Raw genomic sequence first — 15,994 nt, forward strand, 5'->3', positions numbered from 1 at the left:
GGGCCCCCGACCAAGATCGCATGCATGCATGAGCATTCCAAGATCACTGCATAAGCATTTCATGAGCATTTGCATATTATATAGATAGGATCGCATCCTGCATTCATTCTCATTTGCATGAAGCTGTAGATTCCTGCCATGAACTTGGCTTCAACAAGGAGTTGAGAAGATTGCCCAGCACTGCGATCCCCGGCAAGATACACAGATAAGTTCTACCTCTTGTCCATTTGTGTTCTGTAAGGTACAACTTGTGCATAAGGAAACCTCGCCACTCTTTTGAGACTTAGGTGCTTGCATCCTTGACTCGAATGTTGATATAAGTCTCAAGTCTTTTGCAAGCAACAACACTTGACACTTGGGGGCTAATGTCTGTCAAAGAAATCTTTCAAGGAAACAGATCTTATAACTGAAGTCCCAAGCACTTTGCAAGCAAAGCTACTTGGCACTTGGGGGCTAATGCATACCGCTGGTATCTTCTTCATAATGAGCCGTCTATGCTATAAACAGTCCCAACCGACTCATGGGGGGCTATGCAGTTAAGTTCTCTTTCTCTTACAAATGATAAATAGGACCGGCTCATTCATGCTGATTAAACCGGCCCTTGGGGACTACGGATGCAAAGTTATACTGCATAAACATCCGGTTTACATTTAACCCGGACAAGGAGGGATTCTAGGACAGAAATTTATGGATTCTTCTAAATGTCCACAACCTATTTCAATCTTGTCATAGCCAGTAGACTTGGGGGCTGGTAGGATATGTATATAAATTGCTTAAAACGGAAGTCATACCTCATATTTTTGGTGCATCTGTTTCACCATATCAACTTCAAGGTCGCGGCTGGAGTGGACTTGACTGAGGTAACCAGAGAGGATCTCATTGCTGCTCAGTTGCGCATAATGGGAGATGTCAAACTTCATTTTCCGCCTCTCAATAACCTCTTGCTTGGCAGTATGTTTAGCTAAGGCTATTGGATTTCCCGGTTCAACAAAGTTGGTGCCAGTAATCAACACATCATCATTATGAGTCTCTGACGGCTTAGGTGAGCTCGATGGGGCAGGATTTGAAGGATTAATAGTAGTGTTATCAACACGGAGATCCGGAATCTCAGGCGGAGTGTCAGTGACAATTTCTTTCGGTTGTTTGTTAGAGACTTCGGGCACAGGGACTTGCTGCGCCGGCTCAGCGATTTCAGGTGCCTCAGTTGGCTTGGTCGCCTTTGCCTTTTTGTTAGGCTTTTCTTGTCCCCTGTACGGATTATGATGAATCAGTATAGTTATCAGAACATAAAGAGGTGCAGTGTAAGAAGTGATTATCATTACCCAGGGGCAGTTTTGAAAGTCGGCAATTCAGTTTGTGATGAGTCGCCAGAGGAAGAACGGGCAAGTTCCTGGTCAGATGATCATCAACAGAGTTGAGTGATAGATAAATAAGACCTGATAACGGGTCAAAAAGGTAACTTAAAAAGAACCTCGTTTCGCCGTTTTCAAGGAACGGGGGTGTTGGGTAAGCCGGAGGACAACTCTTCAACGCCGCTCGTCCGGGTCTGACGTTGATTCTCATGTTGCTGTTGCTTGAAAAGAAAGTGAGGATCTAAATAAGCCAAGGGGGGTGTGAAAACCTTACTTTCCGGGTTACTTGTCGAAGTTTCTGTCTTGGCAAAGGGTCTAAGCCGGAGGGAATAATAGTTACCTCTTGTTCGGCTGCTTGGCTGGCTCCCGTGTCAGCCTGATAATAGTCAGTGTTAATAAGATGATTCAAAAATGAGCCATGAGAGTCAAGGGCTACCTCTGACTCAAAGGTATCATCCAGTTTGAGCAGGTCAGAGGCGCTCGGTTTCTTCTTTTTCTTGATGGTCTTCTTGGCGGCTTTCCTAGCGGCTTTTTTGGCAGCCCTGGCCTTCTTAGCCGCCTCATGATCGTACTCCGTTTTCCAAAAGTCAGACTTAGCCTGAAAAGGTTATTAAAGGTTGAGTTAATAAGGTATTCGATGATGAGGTAAACATAAGTAAGTTCAGAGACTTACATCTGGTGGCGGGTTAAGCTTGCAGAAAGGGGCCAGACCCACTTTAACACAATCTTCCGGATCTTCATTCAGAAGAGACTTAACCATTTCAGTTACTACTGCATCATTTAATGGTGTAGAGATGTGACGCAGTGAATCTTTTTCACCACCAGTGTAATTGCACATTAAGCCGGTGCGGCAACTTAAGGGAATGATCCGCCAAGAAACCCAGCACCTGACTAAATAACACCAGTTAGCCCATTTCCTAGCAGAGCCTTGACTTTCACAATGGTAGGAGCAATTTCCTAGCAGGCATAAGGAAAGATGGCATCTCTTCTGCGTTGAATTGATATTCCACCGAGCTCCAAGCTAAGACCATTTGTGAACTCAGTCTGGCGGTTCAAGTAAAAATACTCTCTAAAGAGATCAGCACTGGGCTCCTCTTGAAGGTATACTTCACAGAAGACTTGAAAGTTGCAGATGTTTGACACGGAATTGGGTCCAATGTCTTGAGGATGGAGCTGGAAAAAGTGCAGAATGTCTCGGAAGAATTTAGAGCTGGGCGGCGAGAAGCCCCGGTTCATGTGGTCAGTAAAAACGATGACTTCACCATCTTTCGGCTGAGGTCTTTCTTCGCCCGGTCAGGAGCACGGTAATGCATCGGTTTTGAAAAAGTCCTTAAATGTGCCCTCGGTGACGATGGAGGGGACCCAATTGCATGTATGTCAATCTTTGGCGGCATTGTGAAAGAAAGAAAGCCTAAAGGAAAGGAATTTTTTTGCCGGTTCAAGTTAGCTGGTGAAATCACAAGTTAACAGTTATAGCATACATTCAGAATGGCGGCTTAAGTGAGGACTAATGACATATGGTTGCTTAATTGTAAGCCGGACGTATAAGCCGCCATGTTATGTACAGGTGTTCAAAATTTGACAAAGAGCAAAATTCTACTAAGTGTTGGACAAACAGATTTCACAGATTAAGGTTATAAATTTGGATTTGCAACTGTTCAGAAAAAGGGAATAAATTCGAAACCTACAGAGCAGCAGCAGAAAAGCGGAGGTGCCACAGAGGAGATCTATCGCGATGAGGATATGCTCTAGTATCAAAAACAGGTGCTAAACTACTACTGCACAAGATTTATGCGGATTTTGGATCTAATCCATGGATCTAAGCAAGAACAAAGAAGGGCGGCGACGAACACCGATGAACACTGAAACCCTAATGACAGATCTATGGCGAAGAAAAGGAGGGCTTACTGATGCTGATGGGACAGCGGAGAGGCGCCGCGGTTTTCTAGTCCGTTCAGGGTGATGCAGCGGCCGGAGTTAAGGTCGGAGGCGAAGGTCGACGGCGGCAGAGCTCGTGCGGGTTGGTGCGTCGCGAGGAGGAAGAAGAAGGTGAGAAGGAAAAGGGGGAGAATGAGAGGAGAGTCCGAGGTCTTATTTATAGGGCTAGAAGGACAAACGGCAGGTGCAGAAAATGGATAAGCGACGGCGCGGGCGCCTCGATTTTCGGAAGGACAGTAAAGAAAGAGATTTATTAAGATTTGGGTTCTGTGAAACATTAATGGCAGGTGACGTCACGATGGGTTATTGTAAATTCTGGAGATGACGTCATGGCGGGTTACAATATTTCACAGTAAGACGAGGAAGGATTTTTCCCAAGTGCTGAAGATTGACATGAACAATTTCAAATCAACCTGGGGCCTAATGTTGGGGATGTGGCTATTGGATATGACCCGCCCAGGAGGGGCCGGGTCATCCCTATGGCGGTTTATCTCAATGAAGCCCAAGAATGTGTTAAAGTGGCGGTTCATAGACAGGCTTGTTAGAGGGCCCAAACCCGAAGACGGCTTAAGGCCCACAAGTACAAATCGCCATGTATATGAAAACTTGTATTGTAAGGCATGTAAGATGAGTCACCGAGCCGGACACGTTGTATGAGCCGTCCGGGACTCTGTAGGCCGCAGGGCGTCAACCCGTGTATATAAGGGGACGACCCGACAACGGCTTAGGGCAAGAAAACATCAGATCGAGAGCCAGGCAAAGCGTGTTTGCTCCCTGGTCATCGAAACCCTAGCAATTCCACCTCAGACTGGATTAGGCTTTTACCTTCACCGCAAGGGGCCGAACCAGTATAAACTCCTCGTGTCCTTTTATCCTGTTTAACCCCTTTAAGCTAACCTTGTCGCAATGGCTCAACAACTAAGTCCTTCCATGAGGACATCTGTCGTGACACTTCCATGACAAGATTTGAAGTTCATGAGCTACTTTTGGAAAACATTGTGTGCAAAGTTGGGAACCAAGCTACTATTTTCAACAACGTGTCACCCACAAACTGATGGGCAAACAAAGGTGGTGAACCGCACCCTCTCAGCCTTGCCATGGACAATGATCAAGAAGAATTTGAAGGAGTGGGAAGAGTGTTTGCCGCACGTGGAGTTTGCTTACAACAGAGTAGTCCACTCTAGCACAAGCATGTGCCCATTTGAGGTGGTATATGGATTCAAACCAGTTGCACCATTTGATTTGCTGCCACTTCCAATGCAAGAGAGATGTAACATGGAGGTTTCAAAGCGTGCTGCATATGTGAGAAGATTCACGGGAAGACCAGAGAAGAGATAGAAAGGAAGTCCAAGTATTATGCAGCTAAGGCAAACAAAAATCGCAAGAAGGTGACATTTCAGCCTGGAGACTGGGTTTGGATACATTTGTGCAAAGATCGGTTCCCAGAGAAGCGCAAATCCAAGCTAATGCCTCATGGAGATGGACCATTCAAAGTCTTGGCCAAGATCAATGACAATGCTTACAAGATCGAGCTTCCTGAAGACTATGTTGGGAGTCCAAAATTCAGTGTTACTGATTTGTCTCCATGCATCGATCAAGAGGGTCAAGAGTCAAGGTTGACTCCTTTTGAAGAGGGGGAGGATGATGAGGACATCCCAGGTTCACCTCGTTTATCATCTTATCCTCACGATAAATCTTAGCCATCAAATGAAGCTTCTACAAAGAACACCTATTTAGATCCCATGACAAGGAGCCGTGCCAAACAAATAGAATAATAGGTGAACGCGCTCCTAGCTGATCATAATTCAATTATACATGAGAACTTTATCCTACCTAAATCTTGTGTGCTGATTTTACTTAGGTACAATGTTGAGGACAACCAACAACTTTCAGCACATGAAGAAACATGTTCAACTCATGAAGAAACAAGTTCTGAAGCCCATACAACAAGTTTGAAGAGAACAAGTTTCAACTCTGATGTAAACCATGTTTTGGTGACAAGGGCAACTTGTTACACCTCAAGGAAGAATAGCAAGCCATCTCAACACTCTATTGTTGCTTGCGCAGTTCCAAAATTTGTTCCAGAATTTGCTACATCATGCAACACAAATATATGAGTGTCCAACACGTATGGGAGTACAAAATGGACAACATATGAAGTCTAGTTTCAGGAAAATCAAACGGCACATCATTTGGAGTCGTGAGTCAAAGGATATGAGAGTTCCAATTCAAGCTGTCCAGAGCATTAATTGCTGGGCGAGGCACCATGTGTTTGCTCCCTTGACCAGTTCGTTAGCACGAATTTGAGCCCCTCGTTTGGACTGGTTTCACACCTAAACTAGGAGGGTTGTTCCTAGTATAAATACTCCTTACCCCACTTCATCCGCAACTCTTTGGCAATTTGATTTCAGCATAGGTTAGCTGAGTGCAACCAGAATCTTGTTTGAGAGTTCACTTCCTCCTTAGCTCTTGTAATCTTGCCTTGTGAGAGGGTAAACTCACTTAGGTTAGCTGAGTGCAACCAGAATCTTGTTTGAGAGTTCACTTCCTCCTTAGCTCTTGTAATCTTGCCTTGTGAGAGGGTAAACTCACTTTGTGATTTTACAACAGTAGCCGTTGAGGCAGCGACCAGTTCGTGCTTCCAACTTCGTGCGTGGTTGCGTGGATTGGAAACTAAGAGTGTGGTTGGGCGAATACTTGTCGCTGGTTGTTGCATTTGCAATAGTTGGCTTCGGCCTTGTCAGGTCGCACTAGTTATCCTTTACCCGACAACTTTGTTGGCTGGGATTGAGAGTTTCCTTCGTACCCTTCAGGTGGCGTTGATTCGCATCATAGTGAAGATCCTCCGTGAAGATCGGGCAACCCCGTATCACCTCGGGCATTTGAGGAAGCCCATCATCGGAATATACAAGCCAAGTTCTATAATGAAAAATTCCCACTAGCATATGAAAGTGACAACATATGAGACTCTCTATATGAAAAACATGGTGCTACATTGAAGCACAAGTGTGGAAAAGCATAGTAACATTGTCCCTTCTCTCTTGTTGTCTTAATTTTTTGTTGGGCCCTTATTGGCTCATCTTTTTGGTGGGCCCTTTTTGGCCTCTTTTTTTCTTTTTTGTTCGGTTCCTCATCCCAACCTGTGAGAGAATCATAGTCTCCATCATCCTTTCCTCACCGGAACAATGCTCTAATAATGATGATCATCACACTTTTAGTTACTTATAACTTAATACTAGAACAATATGACTCTATATGTATGCCTCTGGTAGTGTACCAGGATGTGCAATGATGCTAGCGTAACATGTATGATAATGATGAATGGTGGCTGAGCCACAAATACTATGTCAGCTATATGATCTTGCAAAGCAATATGACAATGAAGGTGTATGTCATAAAAATGGAACGGTGGAATTTGCATGCAATATATCTCAGAATGGCTATGGAAATGCCATGATAGGTAGGTATGGTGGCTGTTTCGAGGAAGATATAAGGAGGCTTATGCTGATAGAGTGTATCACATCATGGGGTTTGGATGCACCGGCGAAGTTTGCACCGACTCTTGATGTGGGAAAGGGCAATGCACGGTGCCGAAGAGGTTTGGAAATGGCGGAAAGAGAAACCCTATCCGCCGCCGGGGCTCCCTCCTCGTTCCCCTCCCTAGTCGCCCGCGCGCGACCGGGAGGAAACCCTAGCCGCCGTCGGCCAGGTCCCCCCTCCTTCTCCCCCTCTCCCCTCGCCGCCGCTAGAGGGCGAGGCCAGGCGAAGCCTAGTCATCGCCGGTGGAGGCGGGGATTCCCTGTCCCCTCTCGCGTCGATCTCGGGGTGGGCCGGGGCTGGCGGATCGGGGTGCCCCGCTTGACGGCGGGCGTGGTAGCGCGGCGGCATGGTGGCATGACGGTCGTGTGGGGGGGCGTGCTTGGGGGCGGGATGCGGTGGCAGCTTGGCCGGATCTGGCCCTCCTGGCCAAGCGGGCCGTGGGCGGCGCGGACTGCGGGCGGCCGCCTCTGCCGTGGCCGTCCTGGCTGGTGGAGGTGGCGGCGCAAGTGTGGTGGTGCGTACGGCGGCGTAGGTGGTGCGTGCTGGCAGGCCTGATATGACGTTCGGGGTTGGCCGGCAGCGTGTCGACCCGGTGGTGCGTGCCCGGCGGCTCTGGTGCTTGGAACTTGCCGGGCGACATGGGTAGGGCAGCGGCCGAGCGCGGCTGCTGCTCCGTCCGTGTGATACGGGGCTAACCCGGTGTAGGCCGATCTTTGACGATTGGAGTGGGTTCCCTCGAAGAACACGATGAACACGGGGAAGAACGGAGAGAAATCACAAGGGGACTCAAGAACAAGTCCAATCACACATCCACTAGACAATCAAACACACAAGATCCACAAGGTACATGAACAACAAAGGGAAAGATACAAGGTAAAGTTCATCTCCATGAGGAGGTCTTGAAGGGGGGGGCCGCCCAAGAGGGGGTCTTGATGATATATCCCGCAGGATCTTCTCCTAGATGGAGGTCTTGGCCTCCATAAGGAGTAGTAGTCTCTCTCTCTCAAGAGTAGAGTGGTACAAGGAGCAAAGCTCTCTATCAAATGAGCTATCACTTTGCTAACCCAAACTAGAGGAAGGGGAAGGAGTAAATATAGGCTAGTCCACGAAGGGGTAAGTGAAGAGGGGATACATGGGCCTTTGGCCCGGTTGTGCACGCGCAGGTGCCGGATGTCCGGGCTGGGGGCCGGATGCCCGGGGCTTCGGGACGAGTCGGACGTCCGGGGTCTCGGCCGGATGTCCGGGCTGAAGTGGACGAGCTTCTGGTGCGTTCTGTCGTCGATGTCGGATTTCCGGGGGAGAGGTGATGAGGACATCAATACCATTGTTACACCCACAACCCCTACTGTTACATATAATGGACCAATTACTAGAGCTCGCGCACGCCAATTAAATTACCAGGTACTTTCGTTTCTTGGTAATGATTCTAATGTTCATGAGAATATGATGCTGCCTAAATTGGATACTTTTGTTTTGCTTACAAATGAAGGGCCTAGCTTGGAGAAGGATGAACATTGGAGCAAGAACAAGCATGGAGTTGATGGCATGCGCAAGGGGAACAAGAACGGAGTTACAAGTGATGATTTCAGGACTTTGAAGCCACCATAAGGAGTGAATGAAGCCTTGGACGAAATATACAAGATGCCACTTCATAAATTTCGTCCAGAGGCTATTCTAGGTGCTGCGTCACCTTATTATTTGGCCAGGCCCATGTAATTTCGAAATACATAAGTATAGGCTGTTTTTAGAGTCCATATGTGTGGGGAAACAAGAGATAGGGTTGGTTTCGGACCCCTTCCCCAAGGGCCACGAAATTCCCCCCTCTTCCTCCATATATACAGCCCTTAGGGCACCGTTTAGACTTTGGGTTTTGTTTAGAATAAAAGTTCGCCATAGCTGCAACTTCGCGTACTTCGTTTGTGTTTAACGATCAGACAAAGGCGTCACAGAACCCCACCTTGATCAATAAAGCTTTCCTCTTATATTCGCAATATCCAGATTGCAATCTTAGTTTCTTGCTTGTTCTTCGTTTGCCTGCAGGAAACAGACCTTCGTGGTCAGGTTGATCGTGCTCCGGTATGGTCAGTAACCTCTCGAAGTTGGTTTAGCGATTGCTAAGGCGCGACGTCCTCGCACGTTCGTAGTCGGATCGTTAAAGTCGACCTCCTCCAAAACGATAGCCACCATCTCATCGAAAGACGGGACACCTTTGCCTCTATCAAGTGGTATCAGATTTCCAGGTTGCTCGGTGAGATTTTATAGTTTTTCGTAGTTTAGATCGAGTCTGTTCTTCATACCTATAGTCCACGAAGAAGCCAAAAAAATATTAGGGTTAGTTCATCTTATCCGAACCAATCGGAGCCTTTGCATAATCTTTTATGTATTTGCTTTGTTGAATTTGCGGTTGCATCGTCGTGTCAAGTTGCTGGTCCTAGCGTCTAGTACTTTAGAGTTTCGAGTTCTGTTCACAAGTTGTCACGCCGCCGCCGCACCAGCGTCATCACCGCTGCCATATACCACCATCGTCATCACCGCTACCATATACCACATATCCACCGCCATCACGCTAATCCGAGTCCACCTACATCACAGATTCGCCATCAGTCCGTGTTCCATCGCCCTGCAAATATCTGCCACCAGTCCGATTTTCCACCAGATTCATCTCCGCCACCAGTCCTAGTCCGAGTCCAGTAATTATTGCTTTGTTCTCGATTTCCAGATCACGCGATACTCCGAGTCGTGACAGAATAGGACTCCCCAACTTCTGAGCCATCCGCAGAAGAAAAATAGTTCCAGTTTAAAAAAAAACTAAGTCTGGAAAATTCTGGCTAGGCAGTTTTTAGGACATTTGTAGACTTTTTCGAAAAAAATTGTTGCGGAGCAAAATAAAAGAGGAAAAAAAGTGCAAAAAAAGTGAAAAAAGAAAAAAATAATTCAGAGTGTGCTCCTCCTGTTTACGTGCAGCGTCGTGATTTTGTTAGTGTTCTAGGCTCGCGTCTCTAGTACGGTCTAGCCTAGGACCAGCACAGTACCGTCGTTGAGCGTTTATTCAACTTTGCATCTCTGAATTGATTATTGCTGACCCTTTTTGCTACCATATTATAAGCCTTCCCAGCTCCACATACATCTACATCGTGCGTTTGACTCTCCCTGGTAATCGCTCTATCCAAGCTTTGAGAGTTTTGACTACATCGGTTGCCGATCATCGCCTGTTGCTGGGTAAGAACTGGTAAGAATTTGACATTTGCTTGACGGATTTGTGACACCCACCACCACCACCACTTGTTAGTAGTCTATAGGATCATATTTTTGTGTGTTTCTATTACTGCTAACCATGCCAGGATCACAAGCCGACGAGATTGACTGGGAGCACTTAACGAACAAGGAGCTTCATGATAAGTTTCAGCAAATGATGACTGAACAGGTGCAAGATGTGCTGAACAATTTTGAAGAGGCCATGGAGAAGATCACTGGCCTTGAGAAGACGTTCGCAACAAAGCTTGATAACAGATTTAATGAACTGCCTGCGCGTCTTCCACCACCAGCTGCGCCTCTACAACAACAACAACAAGAACAACGACTACCTCCACGTCGGGAAACAGCCCTCCGCCGAGCGAGCCGTATCCCTCTTCAGCCTGGCCAAACTGCTGGTGCTGCTGTTGATACTTCTGTGGCTCCTGCTGCTGATGTGGAGGAGGATGATTATGCGGGAGATTACGAGGATGAGGTTGATCAAAATCAGAACTACGTGCAACCACCAGCACCACAACCACCAGGTCGTCCACATGCAAATAATGGCAATGTTAGGGCTCCCCCTCAGGTACGAGATCATGACTGATGAGGACATCAATACCATTGTTACACCCACAGCCCCTGCTGCTATACATACTGGACCAATTACTAGAGCTCACGCACGCCAATTAAATTACCAGGTACTTTCGTTTCTTGGTAATGATTCTAATGTTCATGAGAATATGATGCTGCCTAAATTGGATACATTTGTTTTGCTTACAAATGAAGGGCCTAGCTTGGAGAAGGACGAACATTGGAGCAAGAACAAGCATGGAGATGATGGCATGCACAAGGGGAACAAGAACGGAGTTACAAGTGATGATTTCAGGACGTTGAAGCCACCATAATGCGTGCATGAAGCCTCGGACGAAATATACAAGATGCTACTTCATAACTTTCGTCTAGAGGCTATTCTAGATGCTGCGTCACCTTATTATTGGGCCGGGCCCATGTAATTTCGAAATACTTGAGTATAGGCTGTTTTTAGAGTCCGTATGTGTGGGGAAACAAGAGATAGGGTTGGTTTCGGACCCCTTCCCCAAGGGCCAAGAAATTCCCCCCTCTTCCTCCATATATACAGCCCTTAGGGCGTCGTTTAGACTTTGGGGTTTTGTTTAGATTAAAAGTTCGCCATAGCCGCAACTTCGCGTATTTCGTTTGTGTTCAACGACCAGACAAAGGCGTCACAGAACCCCACCTTGATCAATAAAGCTTTCCTCTTGTATTCGCAATATCCAGATCTTCGTTTGCCTGCAGGAAACAGACCTTCGTGGTCAGGTTGATCGTGCTCCGGCGTGGGCAATAACCTCTCGGAGTTGGTTTAGCGATTGCTAAGGCGCGACGTCCTCGCACGTTCGTAGTCGGATCGTCAAAGTCGACTTCCTCCAAAACGATAGCCACCATCTCATCGAAAGACGGGACACCTTTGCCTCTATCAAGTGGTATCAGACTTCCAGGTTGCTCGGTGAGATTTTACAGTTTTTCATAGTTTAGATCGAGTCTGTTCGTCATACCTATAGTCCACGAAAAAGCCAAAAAAATTTAGGGTTAGTTCATCCTATCCGAACCAATCTGAGCCTTTGCATAATCTTTTCTGTATTTGCTTTGGTGACTTTGCGGTTGCATCATCGTGTCAAGTTGCTGGTCTTAGCCTCTAGTCCTTTAGAGTTTCAAGTTCTGTTCATAGGTTGTCACGTCGCCGCTGCCATATATCACCACCGCATCATCATCATCGCTGCTACCATATACCACCACCGCACCAACTTCATCGCCGCTGCCATTTACCACCACCACACATTCACCGCCAATCCGAGTCCATCTACGTCACCACATATCCGCCGCCATGACGCCAATCCGAGTCCACCTGCAACATATATCCGCCACCAGTCCGAGTTCCACCAGATTCATCTCCGCCACCAGTCCGAGTTCCACCAGATTTGTCTCCGCCACCAGTCCGAGTTCCACCAGATTTATCTCCGCCACCAGTCCAATATTACTTGATAGAGGCAAAGGTGTCCCGTCTTTCGATGAGATGATGAATATCGCTTTGATGGAAGTCGACTTTGACGATCCGACTACGAACGTGCGAGGACGTCGCGCCTTAGCAATCGCTAAACCAACTCCGAGAGGTTATCGACCACGCCGGAGCACGATCAACCTGACCACGAGGGTCTGTTTCCTGCGAGCAAACGAAGAACAGGCAAGAAACTGAGATTGCAATCTGGATATTGCGAATATAAGATGAAAGCTTTATTGATCAAGGTGGGGTTCTGTGACGCCTTTGTCTGGTCGCTGAACACAAACGAAGTACGCGAAGTTGCAGCTATGGCGAACTTTTAATCTAAACAAAACCCAAAGTCTAAACGACGCCCTAAGGGCTGTATATATGGAGGAAGAGGGGGGGAATTTCGTGGCCCTTGAGGGAGGGGTCCGAAACCAACCCTATCTCTTGTTTCCCCACACATACGGACTCTAAAAACAGCCTATACTTATGTATTTCGAAATTACATGGGCCTGGCCCAATAATAAGGTGACGCAGCACCTAGAATAGCCTCTGGACGAAAGTTATGAAGTAGCATCTTGTATATTTCGTCCAAGGCTTCATGCACGCATTATGGTGGCTTCAACGTCCTGAAATCATCACTTGTAACTCCGTTCTTGTTCCCCATGCGCATGCCATCATCTCCATGCTTGTTCTTGCTCCAATGTTCATCCTTCTCAAAGCTAGGCCCTTCATTTGTAAGCAAAACAAATGTATCCAATTTAGGCAGCATCATATTCTCATGAACATTAGAATCATTACCAAGAAACGAAAGTACCTGGTAATTTAATTGGCGTGCGCGAGCTCTAGTAATTGGTCCAGTATGTATAGCAGCAGGGACTGTGGGTGTAATAATTGTATTGATGTCCTCATCATCCTCCCCTTCTTGAAATGAAGTCGTCCTCGACGGAAGCTCATCTTCCTCACCCAAATAAGGCTTCAAATCTGCAATATTAAAAGTGGGACTAACCCCAAAATCTGCAGGCAGCTCAAGTTTATATGCATTATCATTTATTTTCTCTAACACCTTAAAAGGACCATCAGCACGTGGCATTAGCTTTGATTTGCGCAAATCAGGAAATCTATCCTTACGCAAATGTAACCAAACAAGATCTCCAGGTGCAAACACAACATGTTTTCTACCCTTATCTCCAGCAAGTTTATATTTAGCATTCATACGCTCAATGTTTTCCTTAGTTAACTCATGCATTTTTAAGATCAATTCAGCACGTTGTTTAGCATCAAAATTAACCTTCTCCGAAGATGGAAGAGGCAACAAATCAATAGGTGCACGAGGTAGGAAACCATACACAATTTCAAAAGGGCACATCTTAGTAGTAGAATGCAATGAACGATTATAAGCAAACTCAATATGAGGCAAGCAGTCTTCCCACATTTTCTTATTATTCTTCAAAACAGCCCTAAGCATAGTAGACAATGTTCTATTGACTACTTCAGTTTGTCCATCAGTTTGGGGGTGACAAGTAGTACTAAAAAGCAGTTTAGTCCCCAACTTAGCCCATAAACATCTCCAAAAGTGGCTAAGAAATTTAGTATCACGATCTGAAACAATAGTATTTGGCACACCATGCAAGCGAATAATTTCACGAAAGAACAAATCAGCAACATTAACAGCATCATCGCTTTTATGACATGGTATAAAGTGCGCCATTTTCGAGAATCTATCCACGACAACAAATATGCTATCCCTCCCCTTCTTTGTTCGAGGTAAACCTAAAACAAAGTCCATAGATATATCCTCCCAAGGAACACTAGGTACAGGCAAAGGCATATATAAACCATGAGGATTGAGTCGTGACTTAGCTTTTTGACATGTAGTGCAGCGAGCAACAAAACGCTCAACATCCCGTCTCATCTTTGGCCAAAAGAAATGTGTAGCAAGTACGTCCTCCGTCTTCTTCACGCCAAAGTGTCCCATTAATCCTCCTCCATGCGCCTCCTGCAACAACAAAAGACGAAGAGAGCTAGCTGGAATGCATAGCTTGTTAGCACGGAACACAAATCCATCATTAACGACAAACTTGTTCCAGGTTCTTCCTTCTTTACAATTCTGCAATACATCTTTAAAATCAGCATCATGCACATATTGATCTTTGATGGTCTCCAAACCAAATATTTTGAAGTCAAGTTGTGAAAGCATAGTATAGCGACGAGACAATGCATCAGCAATAACATTTTCTTTACCCTTCTTGTGTTTAATGACATAAGGGAAAGTTTCAATGAATTCAACCCATTTAGCATGTCTACGATTCAGTTTAGCTTGACTTTTAATATGTTTCAAAGATTCATGATCAGAATGTATAACAAATTCTTTGGGCCATAAATAATGTTGCCATGTTTCTAAAGTCCGAACAAGAGCATATAGTTCTTTATCATAAGTAGAATAATTCAGACTAGGCCCACTCAATTTTTCAGAAAAGTATGCAACAGGTTTGCCATCTTGTAATAACACACCTCCTAATCCAATGCCACTAGCATCACATTCAAGCTCAAAAGTCTTATTAAAATCAGGAAGTTGGAGTAAAGGAGCATGTGTCAACTTATCTTTCAATACCGTGAAGGCTTCTTCCTGTGCGGTACCCCAAACAAAAGGCACATCCTTCTTTGTAAGCTCGTTGAGAGGTGCAGCAATGGTGCTAAAATCTCTCACAAAACGCCTATAGAAACCAGCGAGTCCAAGAAAACTCCGCACTTGTGTGACCGTTTTGGGCTGCGGCCAACTCTCAATAGCTTCAATCTTGGCTTTATCAACTTCAATTCCCTGTGGAGTAACAACATAGCCAAGAAAAGATACTCGGTCGGTGCAAAAGGTGCACTTCCCAAGGTTACCAAACAAACGTGCATCACGTAGAGCAATAAAAACAGCACGTAAATGTTCCAAATGTTCTTCCAAAGATTTGCTATAAATCAGTATATCATCAAAATAGACCACCACAAATCGTCCAATGAAAGCACGTAAAACTTCGTTCATTAGTCTCATGAAAGTACTAGGTGCATTAGTTAACCCAAAAGGCATGACTAACCACTCATATAAACCAAACTTAGTTTTAAATGCAGTTTTCCATTCATCTCCCAATTTCATACGAATTTGATGGTATCCACTACGCAAATCAACTTTGGAGAATATTGTAGAGCCACTCAATTCATCAAGCATATCATCGAGCCTAGGAATAGGATGACGATAACGAATAGTAATATTATTAATGCCTCTACAATCAACACACATACGCGACGTACCATCCTTTTTAGGCACGAGTATAATAGGAACAGCACAAGGACTAAGAGATTCGCGTATATAACCTTTGTCGAGCAGCTCCTGTACTTGACGCATAATCTCCTTCGTCTCCTCTGGATTGGTACGGTATGGTGCACGGTTGGGTAGCGATGCACCGGGAATTAAGTCAATTTGATGCTCAATCCCTCGAATAGGTGGTAATCCCGGTGGCACGTCTTGTGGGAAGACGTCAGCGAACTCCTGCAAAATGTGAGTGACAGCAGGGGGCAAAGAGGAAGGCACGTCCTCGAATGAAAATAATGCCTCTTTGCACACAAAAGCATAGCAAACAGATTTGCTGAAATCTAGTTCATCAATATCAGATTTTGTGGCAAGTAAACATGCACTTTTCAATTTAATTTCAGAAACAACACTAGATGGTTTATTATTAGGTTTCATTTGTTGCTCAAATTCCTTTGCCACAATCTGATTTTCACTCTTATTTTTCTCCTGTTTTGCTTTATTAGCTCTATTAATGTCATCTTTCAAAATGGAATCAGGAGTCATAGGAAGCAAAGTAATATTTTTATCCTTATG

General features: G+C 45.5%; 1 pseudogene; it reads right to left on the minus strand.

The window, feature by feature from the left end:
* Positions 1-785: 785 nt before the first annotated feature.
* On the minus strand, positions 786-14,162 carry LOC141040936 (uncharacterized; annotated as a pseudogene).
* Between the last annotated feature and the right edge of the window lie 1,832 nt (positions 14,163-15,994).

This window comes from Aegilops tauschii, chromosome 2 (assembly GCF_002575655.3).
Source record: "Aegilops tauschii subsp. strangulata cultivar AL8/78 chromosome 2, Aet v6.0, whole genome shotgun sequence".
In the NCBI taxonomy this organism is placed as follows: Eukaryota; Viridiplantae; Streptophyta; class Magnoliopsida; order Poales; family Poaceae; genus Aegilops; species Aegilops tauschii.